Source organism: Arachis hypogaea, chromosome 11 (assembly GCF_003086295.3).
Source record: "Arachis hypogaea cultivar Tifrunner chromosome 11, arahy.Tifrunner.gnm2.J5K5, whole genome shotgun sequence".
NCBI classification, from domain to species: Eukaryota; Viridiplantae; Streptophyta; class Magnoliopsida; order Fabales; family Fabaceae; genus Arachis; species Arachis hypogaea.
In genome coordinates, this window is record NC_092046.1 from 116,737,678 (window position 1) to 116,756,186 (window position 18,509).

Consider the following 18,509-nt stretch of genomic DNA (forward strand, 5'->3'; position numbering starts at 1 on the left):
TATGGCAAAATATGAAACCCCCATTAATTAATACTAGTTTAAATTTCTAAGCCCAATTGTTCAAACAAATAGTCAGTCTCAAATCTACTTGTTCAAAAAAATTAGAAGAGGAAGAAAAGAGAGAATGAAACCCTAGATCTATGCCACCGTATTCATCTTTTTGTTATTATCACCATCAAGCTCGCCATAGCGTCTGAGATCAGAGGGAGAGTAACCGGCGAAGCCCGCGATGCCATGGAGTCAGGTTTCCATCCTCAACTCCACTTTCTCATGGAAGGAGTAAGATCAAGCCGCCGCCAAGCGCGCCACTCACGCGCTCGCCGATCTTGCCAAAAATGGTAAATCCTCCGTTCCTCTTTCTCGATCTCCTAGCGTGTTGCTCCTTTCATTTCGGTTTTTGGCAAATTCGGTTGTGCATGTCTCTTGGTGTAAATCCTTCGGTGGTTGTGTCTTGCAGAGGAAGTGGTGAATGTGATTGTCGAAGGAGGAGCTATTCCCAGCTTTGGTTCAGCACCTCCAAGCTCCTCTCGTGACGGAAAAAGACCTTGTTCAGAAGCTGTTGCCGTTTGAGCATGAGGTTGAGAAAGGGAGTGCTTTTGCACTTGGAATTCTTGCCGTCAAGGTAAGTTCTACTCCCCCTCCCCTAGTATTAATTATTGTTTAGGAATTATTACATTAGAACTCATTTGTCAATAATGGCTAAACATGCTGATGCATTCATAGCTCTTCCTGGTACATTCTCAATGTCTTTGTGGATTCTATTTCATAGAACTTTGACGAACTGATTTCTGCCGGTAAAGAAATTTTATGAAAATATAATCGCGTTGTAAGTATAGTTTCTAAACCAACAGAGAATCCTTTCATACAAAAGTTTGGTTGTCACAAGTAACAAAACCCAATAAAATTTATAACCGAAGTATTTAAACCTCAGGTCGTCTCTCAAGGAATTGCAGGGAAGTATGATTTATTATTGGTTTAGGAAAAATGTATAATTTTGGGGTTTTTGAAATAGGGAACAAGGAGAATAAATTAGCAATAAAGTAAATTAATTACTAGAAAAACTCTTGGCAAGGTATGAGAACTAGAAATCCCATCCTAGTTATCCTTATCAGGTGTGATGAGAATTGTTTATTGCTCCCACTTAGTTAACCCTTACTAAATAAAGGAAAGTCAAGTGGACTAATTAATTTGATTCCTCAAATCCTAGTCAACTCCTATGGAAAGACTAGCTTTAGACGGATCCAAATCAACCAGCAAGAATTCCAATTTTCAATCAACAGCTGAGTTTGACAACTCAAGTGTCACCAATTACTCAACCAACGCCAAAAGGAGAAAAATCTAAATTATTTATATCATAGAAGAAAGAAATCATAAATATGAAAATTACTCAATGTGTATTCATTAAGAAAATCAAATTAAACATAGGAATCCATAAACCAAATTGGAAAAATAAACAAACTAAAGTAATAGAATAAATAAAATTAGAAGAAAAATTAAATTAAAGGAACATTGAACCTAGATTGAAGAAATAACCATACTCTAAGAGAAATCATAATCCTAAAACCTAAGAGAGAGGAGAGAGCCTCTCTCTCTAGAAAAACTACATCTAAAACCTAAAATTATGTATAATGAAAGTTGTGTATGTTGTATGAATGAATGGATCAATTTTCTCACTTTATAGCCTATCATCTGTGTTTTATGGGCCGAAAACTAGGTCAAAAACAGCCCAGAAATTGCCCCCAGCATTTTCTGGTACGTGCAGGTCGCTACAGAGCCATGCGTATGCATCATCCATACGTTCGTGCGGATTGCATTTTTAGCAGGTCACGCGTGTGCGTCGCCTATCTTCGGGGCAGATATATCAAATTATATATCGTTGCGAAGCCCCAGATGTTAGCTTTCCAACGCAACTAGAACCACCTCATTTAGACTTCTGTAGCTCAAGTTATGGTCGATTTAGTACCAAGAAGTCAGGCTGGACAGCTTCAGCAGTTCCTTCAGTTTCTTGTATTCCTTCCACTTTTGCATGCTTCCTTTCCATCCTCTAAGCCATTCCTGCCCTATAATCTCTGAAATCACTTAACAAACATATCAAGGCATCGAATGGTAATAAGAGAGGATTGGGATTAGCTATATTAAGACCAAAGAAACATGTTTCCAATCATAGCACAAAATCAGGAAGGAAATTGTAAAGCCATGCATTTAGTACGAATAAGTGAGCAGAGAGTTAATAAAAACCACTCAAATTAGCACAAGATAAACCATAAAATAGTGGTTTATCAATCTCCCGACACTTAAACATTAGCATGTCCTCATGCTAAGCTCAAGAGAAGCTATAAGAGAGTGAAGGGGAATGGTAAAACTTATGAAATGCAACCTATCTATATGAATGCAACTAAATGCAAAAATACTTCTACCTACTTAGTTAAAAGTAAACAAATCTATTAAGAACAAACATGAACTGGATTTCACTAATTCAAATCACAAAATAAAGTACAAGTAAACTTGCAGAAGAAAATAGCTTATGAAAGCCGGGAACAAAGAATCGAGCATGGAACTCTCACCGGAAGTGTATACACTCTAATCACTCAAGTGTTTAAGGTTCGACTCTCTCAATTCTCTACTAACCTTGCTTTCTAAGGCTTATTTTTCTTCTACCAATCAACAAAAATTTAATGCATAAATACACATATCAAGAGGTCTTTTAAGAGTTGTAATGGGGTTAGGGTCAAGGTAGGATTGTATTTGGCTAAGTGGACTAAAATCTGAATCCTTAATTAACTTAAACTTTTCCCACCTAATTTAAGACAATCCATGTAATCATAATACAACATCTAACTATCCATTAACCATGTTTTCCACATATTCATGCATCCTGATTCGAGTACAGTACATATGCATTGATATCACCATTTACTTTGGGGCATTTTGTCCCCTTTTATTATTTGCTCTTTTTCTTTTCTTTTTCTCTTTTATTTTTATTTATATATATATATATATATATATATATATATATATATATATATTTTTTTTTCTTTTATTTTTCTCAATGCATATGATTAAATTATTGAATGCATGAACATGTCCTAAACATTTTTTTCACATTTTCATAAAGAAGTTTAACATATTTAATTTCCAAAACCAAACGTTTCCAAACCCACTTTCCCCACACTTAATTCATGATCACTCTCACTAGTCTAAGCTAACCAAGAATTCAAATTAAGGACATTATTGTTTTCCGCTTAGAGTTAATGATGTGCCAAAGTAAAGAACAAAGGGGTATAATAGGCTCAACATTAGTTTGCAAAGGATAATGAAAGGGTAAGGCCATATGGGTATGTAAGCTCAGTGAAACAAAGGCCTCAATTATATAAGTGCATGCATACATCAAACCATGGAAATATAGAATTAAGCAAGACAAAGATCACAATTTTAGGGAGAACAACACACACCAAAAATAAAATATTGGTTGGTAAAATGCAACCAATCAAGTAGGCTCAAAATCTTACTGGTTTTGTGTGTTCAAGCTCTAAACCATGTTCCAGTATAATATTCCTTCAAACAAGTTTATAAAAATTTTAAATTAAATTAGTGAAATGTTATAAAAAGTTTCTTGAAAAAGAAATTCGTTACTTCAACCAAGCAATGGTAGAATATGCACAAAATCAAACAAATATGCAATAAAACATGCAAATGCAACAATGAACAAACAAAGAAAATAAAACATTGGTGTTTGAGAAGAAGGTAACTAACCCACAGAAGTCGGTATCGACCTCCCCACACTTAAAGATTGCATCGTCCTCGGTGCATGCTAAGATGTGCAGGTGGATGGGTGGTTCCAACTGATGCTTTTCTCTAAAGTTTGTGCAGATGGACTTGTCTGTTGCAGTATTTATAAGCTTTCCCTTTCCCTTCTTTGGTGGCCATCATGAAAGAAGAGGAAAAGAAGAAAAGTAACCCAAAAATAAAGATAAGAAAATAAATAAAGTATGGGTGGGTTAATACCAAATAATAAGGGTCTCAATTACATGGTAGCTACAACATACAAGTGAGAAAACAATAGAAGCACATGGCATACCAGTGGTGCAAAATTTGCAACAAAGGGGTGGAGTGTGGGTAATAAAAGACAGTATAAGTTCATATCAATGCAAGAGAAGTACAGGGATCATAAAAGATTAACATTGACAGAAAAATAATATCACCCAACATTGTAAAACAAGTCACTAAGCACCAAAATAATACCAGAAAAGATACAACAGTTGAATAAGAAAATTTAACACCAACGGAAAACTAATAAATTAAAAAAATAAAAATATGCACAAAATTAAAATGCAATGAATGAAAGTATGCAGATAAATTAAGCAAAATAGAATGAAAGAAAAGAAGGATGAGAAGTTAAAGAGATGAAGAAAAAGAAAGTAAGAAATGAGGAAGAAAGAATAAGAAAAGATAGAAGAAAGAAGAAAGAATGATAATAGAAAGATAAGTAGGATTGGAGAAGAAAAGATAGGAATTCTGGCGCTGATCTAGATAAACTGTGCGTCGCATGCAATGTGGACGCGTGGGGCACGCGTTCGTGTGGTTGGCGATATTTTTCAGATGACGTGGACGCGTCAGGAACGTGGACGCGTGACATGATTTGTGCTATTGGCGCGAGTGCAGCCTCGCGCACGCACGACTTTCTGTTTCGTACGCATATTGCCAAAATTTAGGGTGACGCGTGCACGTGGGTAACGCGGTCGCGTGAATGGCCATATTTTGAAAAATGGCGCGGACGCATGGGGGCACGCGTTCGCGTGATAGGGCTTGTGCTTCCAGCACCATTCCAGCCCCACTCCATCATAACTCTTTGCCATACACCTCTTTACGTCGATTTCGCAGGGTCACGCGTGCGCATGGGCGACGCGCACGCGTGGGAGGCTAATTTTTCAAATGACGCGAACGCATCAGGGACGAGTTCGCGTGGGCGTAGTTGTGCCTAAGGCACGCCTCCAGCCATGCTCCTGCGTGACTCTCTGCCCCTTTTCTTCTTGGTTTGAAAGCACGTATGACGCGGACGCGTCAGCGACGCTTGCGCGTCGCATGCATTTTTTTTTTATTTTTTTTATGCAGTATGCATAATGCAAAATGCAGAATGCAGATGACTATGCAGAAATTATGATTGAACACCAATGAAAATAAAATAAAATAAAACTAAGAACAAAAAGAAAAGAATATACCATGGTGGGTTGTCTCCCACCTAGCACTTTTAGTTAAAGTCCTTAAGTTGGACATTTAATGAGTCCCTTGTTATGGTGGCTTGTGCTTGAACTCATCCAGGAATCCCCACCAATATTTGTAATTCCAATGGCCTCCGGGATCCCACACTAGTTGCATATAGCCTTCAAGCAAGTTAAAGCAAGTGACAAGGCCCGAAGAGTGTTGATTGCCAGAATGAATTCTGGGGTCCCAAACCTTGCTTTTGCATCTGTCTTCTTGTTGATCATCATTTTTCTACTTGGGTGGTGAACAGTCGGAATTCTCACGGAGACATCCAAATAATTTCCTAGACCCATTCAATTGAGAATTATACCAACCCTTATACTTCAATTTGGAGCATGCAACCATATTGAACCTTGCATGACAACTGTTGCCACTTACCATCTCTCTCTTACTCTTATAGCCACAAAGAGCTCTAAGTTGCCCATCCGTCTCAAGCAAAGCATATTCAAGTGGGCTAATTAAGCTTAGAGATGAAAGATTTACCCACTTGAATGAAGGAATAGACGGTGATGGCTTTGGGGGAGAGGTCTCCAACAACTTTGGCAAGGTGATTTCCAGCTCCATTCCCTTAAGCTCTTCCTTGACAACTTCCACCTCCTTGCAAGCTTCTTCAATTTCAACCTCTTCCTCTTGGTAGCTTTCTTCCAATTCGATCTTTTCTTCATTGTTCACCAAGGGCATGGGAGGTTGTGGTTCTTCTTCTTCTTTAATCTCCATGTCAAGTCCAATGGAGGATTCAAATGTAGATAAGAATTCATCAATGATTGAATCCATCTCTTAATTATCCCCTTCAAAGTCTTCAACCATGATATGCCTTGGAGGTTGCACTACAACAAATAAGGCCTCTAGCAACGCCAAATTTTGCAACACCTTAAAACCATTCTCTTAGATAGGTTTAGACAACGGTTTTTTATAGTGTTGCTGTTGAATTCAATTTTTCAATTTTTTATAGCAACAAATTAAAACCGTTCTCTTTGACTATTTTAAAGAACGGTTTTATAACCGTTACCATGATTTGTATTTAAGCAACGGTTTTTTATCGTTGTTTAAATAATTGTACAAAGAAAACGCATAAAAACCGTTGCCGAAATGCTACACTTTAAAACCGTTCTATTAGGTGGTCTTAGACAACGGTTTTTACAATGTTGCTGTAGAAATTAAATTTTTCATTATGCCATAGTAATGAAATAAAACCGTTCTCTTTGACTATTTTAAAGAACGGTTTTATAACCATTACAACAATTGTTTATGAAACAATAATTTTTTAATATTATTTAAATAATTATACAAATTAAACAATACCAATAAAAATAATTTTAAATAATCATATAAATTAAAATTATGTTTTCTATAAATACTGAATTTATAAAATACTTAAAAACTATTGTTATAAATACATAACAAATATTTTTTTTGAAAAAAATGATATTAAAATAAATTTATAATAAATATTATATATTTTTGTTATAAATATATAACAAATATTATTTAAAAAAATAAAATTAAAATAATTTTAGAATAAATGTTATATATTTATTGAAAAATTTTCCCTCTAAGATAATCAAGGACTCTGATCTCTTCAGAAAAAAAAAAGAAAATCAGAGCGCGCTCTTCCTCTCTCCACCATCAACGTAACCTTAACCCACACCAACCCAAGTCATCAGACTCAAAGTTGTAACAACCCAAATTTTCAAAAAATTAAATAATGAGTTATTTACAATTTATTATAATTGTTGAGAATTTTATTTAAAAAAAATTATTTTACTGAAGATAATTAATTAGAGTTCCATAAAAATTGAAATTTAAATTAATTAAAATTTTATTATAATTTTTATTATATTTGAATGTTTCACATAATTTCAATAATTGAAAAAAAAATTGTATAATTTAAATTAAGTAACTTTTATTTTTTAATTATCACTTACATTATTTTATATTTTTTAATTTCTAATGAAATAATTGAGTAATATTAGATATAATAACTATATAATTATATAAATATTACATATATAAAATTATAGATATTAAAATAAATTAAATAATTTTAGATTATCAACTTCCTAACATAACCGATTGATATATTACTATTTGTTAGATTAAAATTAAAGTTCCAGTAATAAAAAAATAATAATAGATTATATCACTTAATTTAAATAATTAATATTTTAAATTTAAATTATATTTTATAAAATATAATTAATATATTTATTTTATAATTTAAATTAAAAATAGTTAATTAAACTTAATAATATATTAATAAACAATATTCTTAAATATTTTTAATAGCATACAATTAATTTTAAAATTATTAATTTTATCAAAATATGTATATCTATTCATATTTATCTTTCCTAATGTCTAATACTAATTCCCCAAATCACTAAATACCCAATTAGAAACCCTGGAACCCCATCCCTTTATGAGAAAACGCAGAGAAGAGAGAAGGAAGCGCGAGGAGTGGGAGAGCTCGCACCGCACCTCCATCGCTGTTGACCCGTCGAAGCTAGCGCGAGGGAAGAGAAGGAAGGGGCGCTGTCTCGCGCCGTCGCCGTCGCGCCTCGCTACCGTCGCCACGGAGACCGCCATCATCGTTGATTCGTGCTCGCCAGAGGAAGCCGCTGTCCCCGCTGTAACGCGTGCGAGAGGAGGGAAGTCGTGCGTTGTTGCCGTCGCCGTTTCTGCTCGGGGTTGTGGTCACCGATTGGTTTCGTTGCTGCTGAAGAAGAAGACGCGTCCGAGACCAGGAAGAGTGACGCGCGAAGGAGGCTGTAACGGAGAAGGAGGTCCATCACCGTCATGCTTCATGATCACCGTAGGTTACTCTGCCATTGCTGTTCTATTCTGCTTTTTCCTGGTAGCATTGAGTTATGTTCTGTTGCCATTATTTGATTTGGTAATTAGCTCTCTGAAAATGTTGTTCTGGTTTTGTTTTGATTTTAATATTAATTTTATATTGATTTAGTATAATGCTGTGTGATTTTGATTTGGAATTGGTTCTCTGGAAATGCTATTTTGATTTTAATTTGATTTTAATATTGATTTGGTATAGTGCTATTCTGATTTTGATTTGGTAATTGGTTATCTGAACATGTTGTTCTGATTTTTTGTTATTTTTAATATTGATTTTGGTCAATGCTCTGTTTTGGTCATTGATTTAAAATAGAAAAATATTACCACAATTATTTTGAGTCTCTTTGAACTGTACAATGCAAATAAGTTTGATTTTGTTGTTAATTTTTGGATGTCATAAATCAGAAAAGTGTTTTGGTTCACTAAGTATAGTGAATCTGTCTATTTGTGCCGGTAGATAGGTTGAAGGTGCTTTTGTTACGTGGTAACTAGTGTCTTTGATCGGTTTTGTTTGATTTATAGGTGCTAATGCTAGTGTGTAGTCATGAAAGTGATAGTAACATTAGTATTAGAGTTATGATTATGAATTACTTATATTTTTATTCTTTGTTGCTGTTGTAGTTTGTCTCTTTAAAATCAAAAAAAGGGAATAAAATAGTCCGTCTCTCTGTAGCTGTCAGTATCTTAGACATTGAGCTACACTACAGGTAAAGAGCAATTGGATGAGAATAAAGGAGATAATATAGAGGAGCAGGACAATGATTATATTAATCCAACTGAGGCTGAGGTCATAGACAATATTGTGAAAGGTAAATTTTTGGTCTCCTTAAAAACATTTTATGACATCATTTCTCTTTAAATTTACTGTTGTGAAAGATTTATATATGATGACTTCTTTGTATAATAGGGATATATTTTAATAAATAATTTATTGGATCTATTAATTGGTTGGGGCGGCAGGGTGGGTTGAAAAAGAGTGTTTGTTGGTGAGCATGATGATGAAAATGGTTGTATTGAGTTTTGTTTTGTTACCATTATTTGATTTGGAATTAGTTCTCTGGAAATGCTATTTTGACTTTAATTTGATTTTAATATTGATTTGGTATAGTGCTATTCTGATTTTGATTTGGTAATTGGTTATCTGAACATGTTGTTCTGATTTTGTGTTGTTTTTAATATTGATTTTGGTCAATGCTCTGTTTTGGTCATTGATTTAAAATAGAAAAATATTACCACAATTATTTTGAATCTCTTTGAACTATTCAATGCAAATAAGTTTGATTTTGTTGTTAATTTTTGGATGTCATAAATCAGAAGAGTGTTTTGGTTCACTAAGTATAGTGAATTTGTCTAGTTGTGCCGGTAGATAGGTTGAAGGTGCTTTTGTTACATGGTAACTAGTGTCTTTGGTGGGTTTTGTTTGATTTATAGGTGCTAATGCTAGTGTGTAGTCATGGAAGTGATAGTAACATTAGTATTAGAGTTATGGTTATGAATTGCTTATATTTTTATTCTTTGTTGCTGTTGTAGTTTGTCTCTTTAAAACCAAAAAAAAGGAAATCAAATAGTGCGTCTCTCTGTAGCTGCCACTATCTTAGACATTGAGCTACACTACAGGTAAAGAGCAATTGGATGAGAATGAAGGAGATAATATAGAAGAGCAGGACAAGGATTATATTAATCCAACTGAGGCTGAGGTCATAGACAATACTGTGAAAGGTAAATTTTTGGTCTCTTTAAAAACATTTTATGACATCTTTTCTCTTTAAATTTATTGCTGTGAAAGATTTATATATGATGACTTCTTTGTATAATAGAGATATATTTTAATAAATAACTCTATGTAATTGAGGTGTAATTGCTATCATTTTTTTAAATAATAGTTCAGTTTACTTTCACTGCAAGCTATTTGTTTTTCTAGCTTCTGCATCTTTTCTATGTAGTCCTAGTTCATTCTTTCTTCTTTCTTCTTTGGGAAAGTTTCTAGTTGCTTGTCATTCATTGAATTAAGAGAGAAAGCTTTCACAAATGAGGCCGGTATCAATTTAAACAAAATAGATATTGCTCATAACTTATTATAATATTTTTAAATTTTTTTTATTTCAATTTCACACTTCAGTTGACATAAAATTATGTTTGCGTAGCTGCATATGGTGGGCTAGTTCCCCACACACGCACAAGTTCACACTTTATAGTTCACGTGTATATATATTGCTGCATATGGTGGGCTATTTTCACATTACAATTTATATTTTATCAAATGATAAATCTGTCACTAAAATGAGATGAATATCTGAATAGGATCTGTACTCATTAATTATATAAGAAAAGGTACATGTACATACTATGATATGATATAAGAAAAGGATCTCTCTGACTCTTTTTACACTTTGACTTTAATTTTTGAAGCAGATTCTAGTTTCCTACGTAGCTGGAATAAATCATTAGCAATAGTGAAATTATGGAATTTTATTCATTTGGCTAAATGGATGAAGCTGTTTTTTTTTCAATTAAATATATATAAATCAATAAGAGAGGGATGGTATATAATGCTAAAAATATTAATGTTTTAGTCTCTTTGAATATATTATGGTAATTTTAATTAGTCTTTTTGTATAGAGACAACAATGAAAAAAACACGAGCACCTATACAATGCTTGAAGATTCATGCAAGACAGTTGGAAGATAAAGAAGAAATTACTCTAGATATTGAAGAAGAGGCAATTGGTCCTATTGATGAAGCTGTAAACAACTCGAGAAAGTTTTTGGGCACAGTAGCAAGGAATTCAGATTTTTGTCCATTAATTTATACAAACTGGAAGGGGATTAAAGATAAAGAAGCTATTTGGGAATATGTTCAAGTGAGAATATTAGTCCTGTTTATTTTAGAAACTTAAGGAAATGTACACATATTTTATTCTTACTAACAAATAATATAATGTGATTTTGGATCTTACAACAATTTTTGTAAGTCAAATTTGATGGGAAATGTTCAATTATTTTTCTCTAGTGACTTGATTCAAATAGTTTAGATTATTTATTGAAACTAAATAATAAAAAAAATTGAAATTAAAACCGTTGCCAAATAAATGACACCAATGGTAACACTTTAAAACCGTTGCCAAAAAATGACACCAACAGTAACGCTTTAAAACCGTTGGCTTTGTGAATAATAAAACTACAACAGTTTAAAACCGTTGTCTATTCAGCTATGGTTTTAAACCGTTGGATCATGAAAGAGAACGGTTTAAAACCGTTGCTTATTGAGTAACAGTTCAAAACCGTTGTTTAAAATTTTCTTTCAAAACCGTTGCCTATGTCAGTAACTTTGGCAACGGTTTTTTTTTTACCGTTGCCTTAGGTAAAAAACCGTTGCCTTTGAGCATTGGCAACGGCCGCATATACCACAGGTCAAAAACCGTTGCCGAAGCGTTGCCTAAAGTTTTAGGAACGGTTTTTCAATCTACGGCAACGGTTTTTGACTGTTGCGAAAATCCTTATTTGTTGTAGTGTTGTACACCCTCCTCAACATCAAATTTAAACTCCTTAGAAGGGGGTTCTATGACTGGGCTTTTCCATGGACGTTCCGCATCTCCTAAGTCTTCAACCACTTATTCCTCTTTAACGATTACGGCTTCCTCCAATTTTTCCAATACAAAGTCATGCTGCTTACTGTCCACCGGAATTTCTAGTGTCTCCTTCATGCTATGTTCTTCATTAGATTCTCCATATGAAGCCATGGGGGTTCCTTGAGTGTCCGAATGTCGGGAAGCTAATTGATTTATTGCTTGCTCCAGTTGATGAAAGGTTGCATGAAATTGATCAACTGTTTCCTTGAGGCGAGCCTGTGATTCCTGGGTCGATGGAGATGGACATGGTGCATATGGAAGTGGTGGTTCTTGGGAGTAATTGGATTGGAATTGGGGTGGATAATGTTTAGGGTCATATGGAGGTGAATGGTTGTAGGTGGCTTGTGAGTATGGTAGTTGAGAGCTATGTTGAGGAGGTGGTTCATTGGCATATGGTGGGGCTTGTTGGTAACTACAAGGGGGTGCACCATATCTATCATCTTGGTACGCACCTTGGAATGACTCTTGACCATAGTAATTTGGTGGAGGTGGTTTGTCACGAAGGGGTCCACCATAACTATTGTTTGGGTATGCATCGTAGAATGGTCGTTGTCCCTGGTACTTTGGAAAGTGTTGTTGCCGAAAGGGTTGATCAGATCCTCGTGGCTCCTTCCATCTTTGATTGTTTTGATCTTGATGTATGTTCCTGTTATAGCTTCCATTCCTTTCAACAACATTAGAACCAAACTCAAAGCGACGGGGGTGAGAATTCAAAGTAGCAATTAAAGACAAAAATTAATAAAAATTAATGAAAATAAACTCCTAAAACTAGAAACACTAAAAAAAAAGAAACGAAAAAGCAAATATTTACAATAACCAATAATAAGGCACACGTTTGTAATTCTCCAGCAACGGCACCATTTGGACGAACTGATTTCTGCCGGTAAAGAAATTTTATGAAAATATAATCGTGTTGTAAGTATAGTTTCTAAACCAACAGAGAATCCTTTCATACAAAAGTTTGGTTGTCACAAGTAACAAAACCCAATAAAATTTATAACCAAAGTATTTAAACCTCGGGTCGTCTCTCAAGGAATTGCAGGGAAGTATGATTTATTATTGGTTATGGAAAAATGTATAATTTTGGGGTTTTTGAAATAGGGAACAAGGAGAATAAATTAGCAATAAAGTAAATTAATTACTAGAAAAACTCTTGGCAAGGTATGAGAACTGGAAATCCCATCCTAGTTATCCTTATCAGGTGTGATGAGAATTATTTATTGCTCCCACTTAGTTTACCCTTACTAAATAAAGGAAAGTCAAGTGGACTAATTAATTTGATTCCTCAAATCCTAGTAAACTCCTATGGAAAGACTAGCTTTAGAGGGATCCAAATCAACCAGCAAGAATTCCAATTTTCAATCAACAGCTGAGTTTGACAACTCAAGTGTCACCAATTACTCAACCAAAGCCAAAAAGGGAAAATCTAAATTATTTATATCATAGAAGAAAGCAATCATAAATCTGAAAATTACTCAATGTGCATTAATTAAGAAAATCAAATTAAACATAGGAATCCATAAACCAAATTGGGAAAATAAACAAACTAAAGTAATAGAATAAATAAAAGTAGAAGAGAAATTAAATTAAAGGAACATTGAACCTGGATTGAAGAAATAACCATACTCTAAGAGAAATCATAATCCTAAAACCTAAGAGAGAGGAGAGAGCCTCTCTCTCTAGAAAAACTACATCTAAAACCTAAAATTATGTATAATGAAAGTTGTGTATGTTGTATGAATGAATGGATCGATTCCGCCACTTTATAGCCTCTAATTTGTGTTTTCTGGGCCAAAATCTAGGTAAAAAATAGCCCAGAAATTGTCCCCAGCGTTTTCTGGTATGTGCAGGTCGCTGCAGAGAACCACGCGTACGCGTCGTCCACGCGTTCGCGCGGATTGCATTTTTTCCAGGTCACGCGTCCGCGTGATCCAGGCGTGCGCGTCGCCTATCTTTGGGGAAGTTATGGCAAATTATATATCGTTGCAAATCCTCAGATGTTGGCTTTTCAACGCAATTGAAACGACCTCATTTGGACTTCTGTAGCTCAAGTTATGGTCGATTTAGTACCAAGAGGTCAGGCTGGAGAGCTTTAGCAGTTCCTTCAGTTTCTTGTATTCCTTCCACTTTTGCATGCTTCCTTTCCATCTTCTAAGCCATTCCTGCCCTATAATCTCTGAAATCACTTAACACACATATCAAGGAATCGAATGGTAATAAGAGAGGATTAAGATTAGCTAAATTAAGACCAAAGAAACATGTTTCCAATCATAGCACAAAATCAGGAAGGAAATTGTAAAGCCATGCATTTAGTACGAATAAGTGAGCAGAGAGTTGATAAAAACCACTCAAATTAGCACAGGATAAACCATAAAATAGTGGTTTATCACACTTCCTTTGGATTTGGTTTTTGCGATTAAGCTTTACCTAGGTCTTGCTGGATTGCTCGTGGGGCTTTTAATTAGTGTTGTTAGCTGCTTTATTTTATTATTAACCAATAGCGCATAAAAAGCCTGTTTATCTACACCATGCTAATACTCATGATGCTTAGTTAAATTTATGTAAGTTTTAACATATAGAATTAAGTAGGTAATTGCAAAATTATTGTATTACTGCTACTTTTACTTATGCTGATGTATGATTGCTTATCTATTGCCACTAATTACATGGGAATTCATTTTACCTATGTTGATGCATGATTGCTTTAATCCTTCTTTAAGGACCTGATTATTGATTTGTTGTGCTCGTTGCTTTCTTTTTTCTTTCTTATTTATGAATATGAAACTTTCTTTTACCTAATGGATGCAGTTTGACTATGTGGATCAAACAAGTCCTTAATGTATTGGATTGTTGACTTGGAAAAAAGGGGTAGTGATTAATGATTAATAATCTAATATTTTTATAAGCGATAGGCCAACTGCATAGATTCTACAATACCAGCAGAGTCGGTATTTGCAAGTGAAGTCAATAAACTGAAGGCGGAGCAGTTTAAGCCTTTTGAGCAAGTCACCCTTGAACCATTCAAACGGGAGCATGCCTGTGTTGTTGGTGGATACAGAATGCCTAAGAAGAAAAAAGATGCCGAGTAAATTTGTTTTTTTTAGATTACATTACATGTTTTAATATTCAGTATCTTGAGATGTTGGTGATAATATTGTGATAAAGAAATCTTAAGATTTTTATATCTACATCTTGTTCTGATAGTCTCTATTCGATAGAAGCTTTCCAAAAGAATATATAATGTAAATTTGTAAGTTCATGGTTGGGTTTCTTCTTTGTGTTAAGGCTGGTGGTTTTCACAAACTTTAGGATGAAAGTTTCAAAGCTCAAGTATGCCCTTCTTTCCTTTACTCCCTAGTATCATATATTGACTTGTGTTTAATTTATTGGTATTTGTCTTTGATGATAATAAAATTGTTTATGTTCTTAAGTAGAGTTTCTATAGTTCTATCTCTCTATAATTCATAAGTTTAATTGGTTTTTGTTTGACTTGTAGTCAACTAGAAAGTGTGTAACAAAAATCTTAACAAGATTTGAGGAGAAGATCTAGAGAAAAGTGAGTTTTCTTGCAAATTATAGAATCCTATGATGAGTGTTTTATTGAATATGATTCTTATTGATGTTGCACCTTCATCGCTAACTCCCCATGTACTTTGGCTATTCTTTTTATTTTATTTAATTTTAGTTTTTTTGGGTTTATACATCAATGAAAAATAAAGGTAAAGTGATTCCTTAAAACCTTTTGCCCACAACTTTGCATTAATATCTATTTATATTTATGTAGGAGTGCTTAGGCAAACACTGTGTTAACAATTCAAAACTCTCTGATGTCACATTCTTGGTTGAAGGTGGATATGTTGCTGCTAAATTCTTTTTTATTTATTTTTTATTTTTAAAATTTATAGTTGATTCTTGTTTATGTACTGATTTGTCCTGTTTTTCTTCTACAGGAAAAAGATTCTATGCTCGTCGAGTTTGTTTAGTCAAGTCAGATATATTTCGAGCAAGGTTTGATGGTGGTTGCAGGGTAGGCCTTGAGTATCCTTCTCCACGATCTCCTTCTCAATCCTTCTAAATTAAACCCCTAGCAATACCTTTAAACCCTATAGAGGAATTCGATAAGGAAATCTAATATCCCATTATCTCTTTATTTTATGTGCTTAAGTTCTTTTAGAATAGTAAACTTATCTGGAGAATTAAAATTGTCAGACAAGCACCACAGATTAATCACCTCTTCTTTGTGTACGATAGCATCGTATTCTTTAGAGCTACAAACTAGGACATAAAGAAAATCATAGATGTTTCCTGAATTTACCGGTTAGCTTTTTGTCAAAGGATAAACCTAGACAAATCGGAAGTTTATTTCAGCCAAAACATACCAACTAATAGGCAAATCCTCATTCAACAATAGCTTGGGATAAAGGCGTTGAATTACCATTCTAAATACTTGGGTCTCCCTACCTTTGTAGAAAGATCCGAAAGAGAAGTATTTGATTTCAGAAAAGAGTTTGGGAGAAGCTAAAAGGTTAGAAGGAGGGATACCTATCTAGAGTGGCAAAGAAATTCTCATTATAACTGTTGTTCAATCCATCCCAACCAATATTATGGGATGTTTTCTCATTCCTAAAAGCTTTTGTCAACATCTAGATGTGATTTTGTAAATTCTATTCAAAATTCATTGGGTGAGTTAGAAAAAACTGAGTAAAGAAAAAGTGGAAGGCAAGCTAGATTTTGGAAACTTTGAGGCTTTTAATCACGCTCTTTTAGCAAAGACAGACGTCTAAATTTCTTAGCAGCTAGAGTTATTAGTGCCAGATACTACACCAAAACTAGCTTCTTAGATTCAGTAGTAGGTCACACACCTAGCTATACTTTGAGGAGTATTTGGAGTAGCAAATCTATCTTAGAAATGGGAGGTTTATAGAAGGTAGAAGATGTGAGATCAATTAGGACAAAAAAAATTCACCGTAGTTGCCAACACGATCATTTTTTCTGGAAATTTACTAAAGATGGTGACTTTAGAATTAAATATGCATACCACAGAATTATATCCTATGAATAGCACTTGAGCATATCAAAAGTCACAACCAAATATAACAAATCCCACTAGAGAAACTTGTGCAAAATCCAAGCTTATTCTAAAGTCTTCGATTATGTTTGGTGAGTCTTAAAAGGCTCCATTCTGACTAACCGTAACCTGCAAAAGAAGAGAATCCAGTGCTTACCTTTCTGCCCCAGATGTTGGAGACATGAGGAAATAGAAGCTCACCTTATCAAAAATTGTGAGTTTGCCAAAGTCTTCTGGTCTTGCAATTCGAGCATCTTCCATCGCCGACGACTCAATTTCTAATTGAATCATTGCAATTTTATCCGAGCTTGACGTCGAGAGACAAGACCTCTTCTGTGTAAGTCTGCTTGCTTTGTGGAGTGCTCACAACACATACATGCTCGAGGAGAAGCTGAGACATCCTAAAAAAGTAGTTGATTTAGCAACGAGAAATCATGAAGAGTTTAAAAAGGTGCTCACCCGGTCCAACCATGGATACAAGAGCCCGACTAACCTCCTCTAGGAGCATTAAGCGCTGATAGACGGGAGAGCCCACCTACCCATCTTTGAAAAATTAATGTAGATGTTATAAGGAGTAATGATGGCTTAATTAGATTACGTGTAGTGATTCGCAATCTGCTGAGACTAATTACAGTTGCAAACACATGGAACCTAGGAGTTGGCTTTTATCCTCTGAAGCTAAAGCCTTTGCTTATGTTTTAGGCCTTAGATTGGCCCAATATTGTTATTTTTTTGAAGTAATTTTGAAAAGTGATAGTATAAAAGTTATCCAAGGTCTTAGATCTTAGAAAGAGCATGAAACTATTTTGCTACTTTAATTACTGATTGCCTTCGATTATCTAGTATTTTTCGAACCATTTTCTGTTCCCATGTCAAGAGAAGTGGTAATAGGATAACTCATGAATTGGTTCTTACCAATCCAAACATGATGTGATGGAAGAAGTCCTCTCACATTTATAATATGATCCTTTTTGACACTATGGGCATAGTTATCAGAACAGAACCAATAATTGAACTAGTCAGAATACTAGGTCACTAGGTTACTAGTTCAACTAGTGGATAACTGATTGAATCGGTATACTTAGTCTCACTTAACTAAAAATATAAAATCCTTAAAAAGTAAAAAATTAAAATTTAAAATACATACCTTCACTAATATTTTAACAACAATCAAGTCTGACTTCTTAAAAATAGCTAATATGAAAATAGATATTAAATCTAAAGTACATTCCCATTCTTACCTATGCATTCCTTTACTAAGTTTAAAGCATAATTGGTAAAGTCAATTACCACTCAAAAGTTATGATGTAATTAAGTACTTGATAAAACAATACAAAACAAAATTAACAATGATATTAAATAAATAATCAAAAAGTATGGTGATATAAATAAGTAAAGAGACTTTGATATAGCAAAACAAACACTCCTTAATAGGATTCTCTTCAACAGAATTATGATATGCAAGTTTAAATTGGTTACTTTCGAACTCAAAAATCCAATGTTTCTTCTCTTATGTTATCCACATAGATTTACACATAACGTATTTATTTGAGATCTAAATAAATATCACAAACTTTTTCTCTTTTTATTATCTAATAAATCTAAATATTGCGAATCTTGACATTATCATCACCATCTGAAGGATTCATAGGCAACTTTAACCATGATAAAGATTCCCTTAACCCAATCCTCTTTCAAGC

The 18,509-nt window shown here is 34.1% G+C and overlaps 2 long non-coding RNA genes across 2 annotated transcripts; one reads left to right on the forward strand and one right to left on the reverse strand.

The window, feature by feature from the left end:
* The first annotated feature begins 15,175 nt into the window (after positions 1-15,175).
* On the forward strand, positions 15,176-17,605 carry LOC140176383 (uncharacterized). Its single transcript, XR_011867670.1, has 3 exons — positions 15,176-15,297; positions 15,526-15,589; positions 15,692-17,605. It is a non-coding gene; the product is annotated as an uncharacterized lncRNA (long non-coding RNA).
* Positions 16,723-17,439, reverse strand: LOC112722418 (uncharacterized). Its single transcript, XR_003162663.3, has 3 exons — positions 17,303-17,439; positions 17,011-17,210; positions 16,723-16,938 (listed from the first exon to the last, which is right to left on the reverse strand). It is a non-coding gene; the product is annotated as an uncharacterized lncRNA (long non-coding RNA).
* Positions 17,606-18,509: the final 904 nt, after the last annotated feature.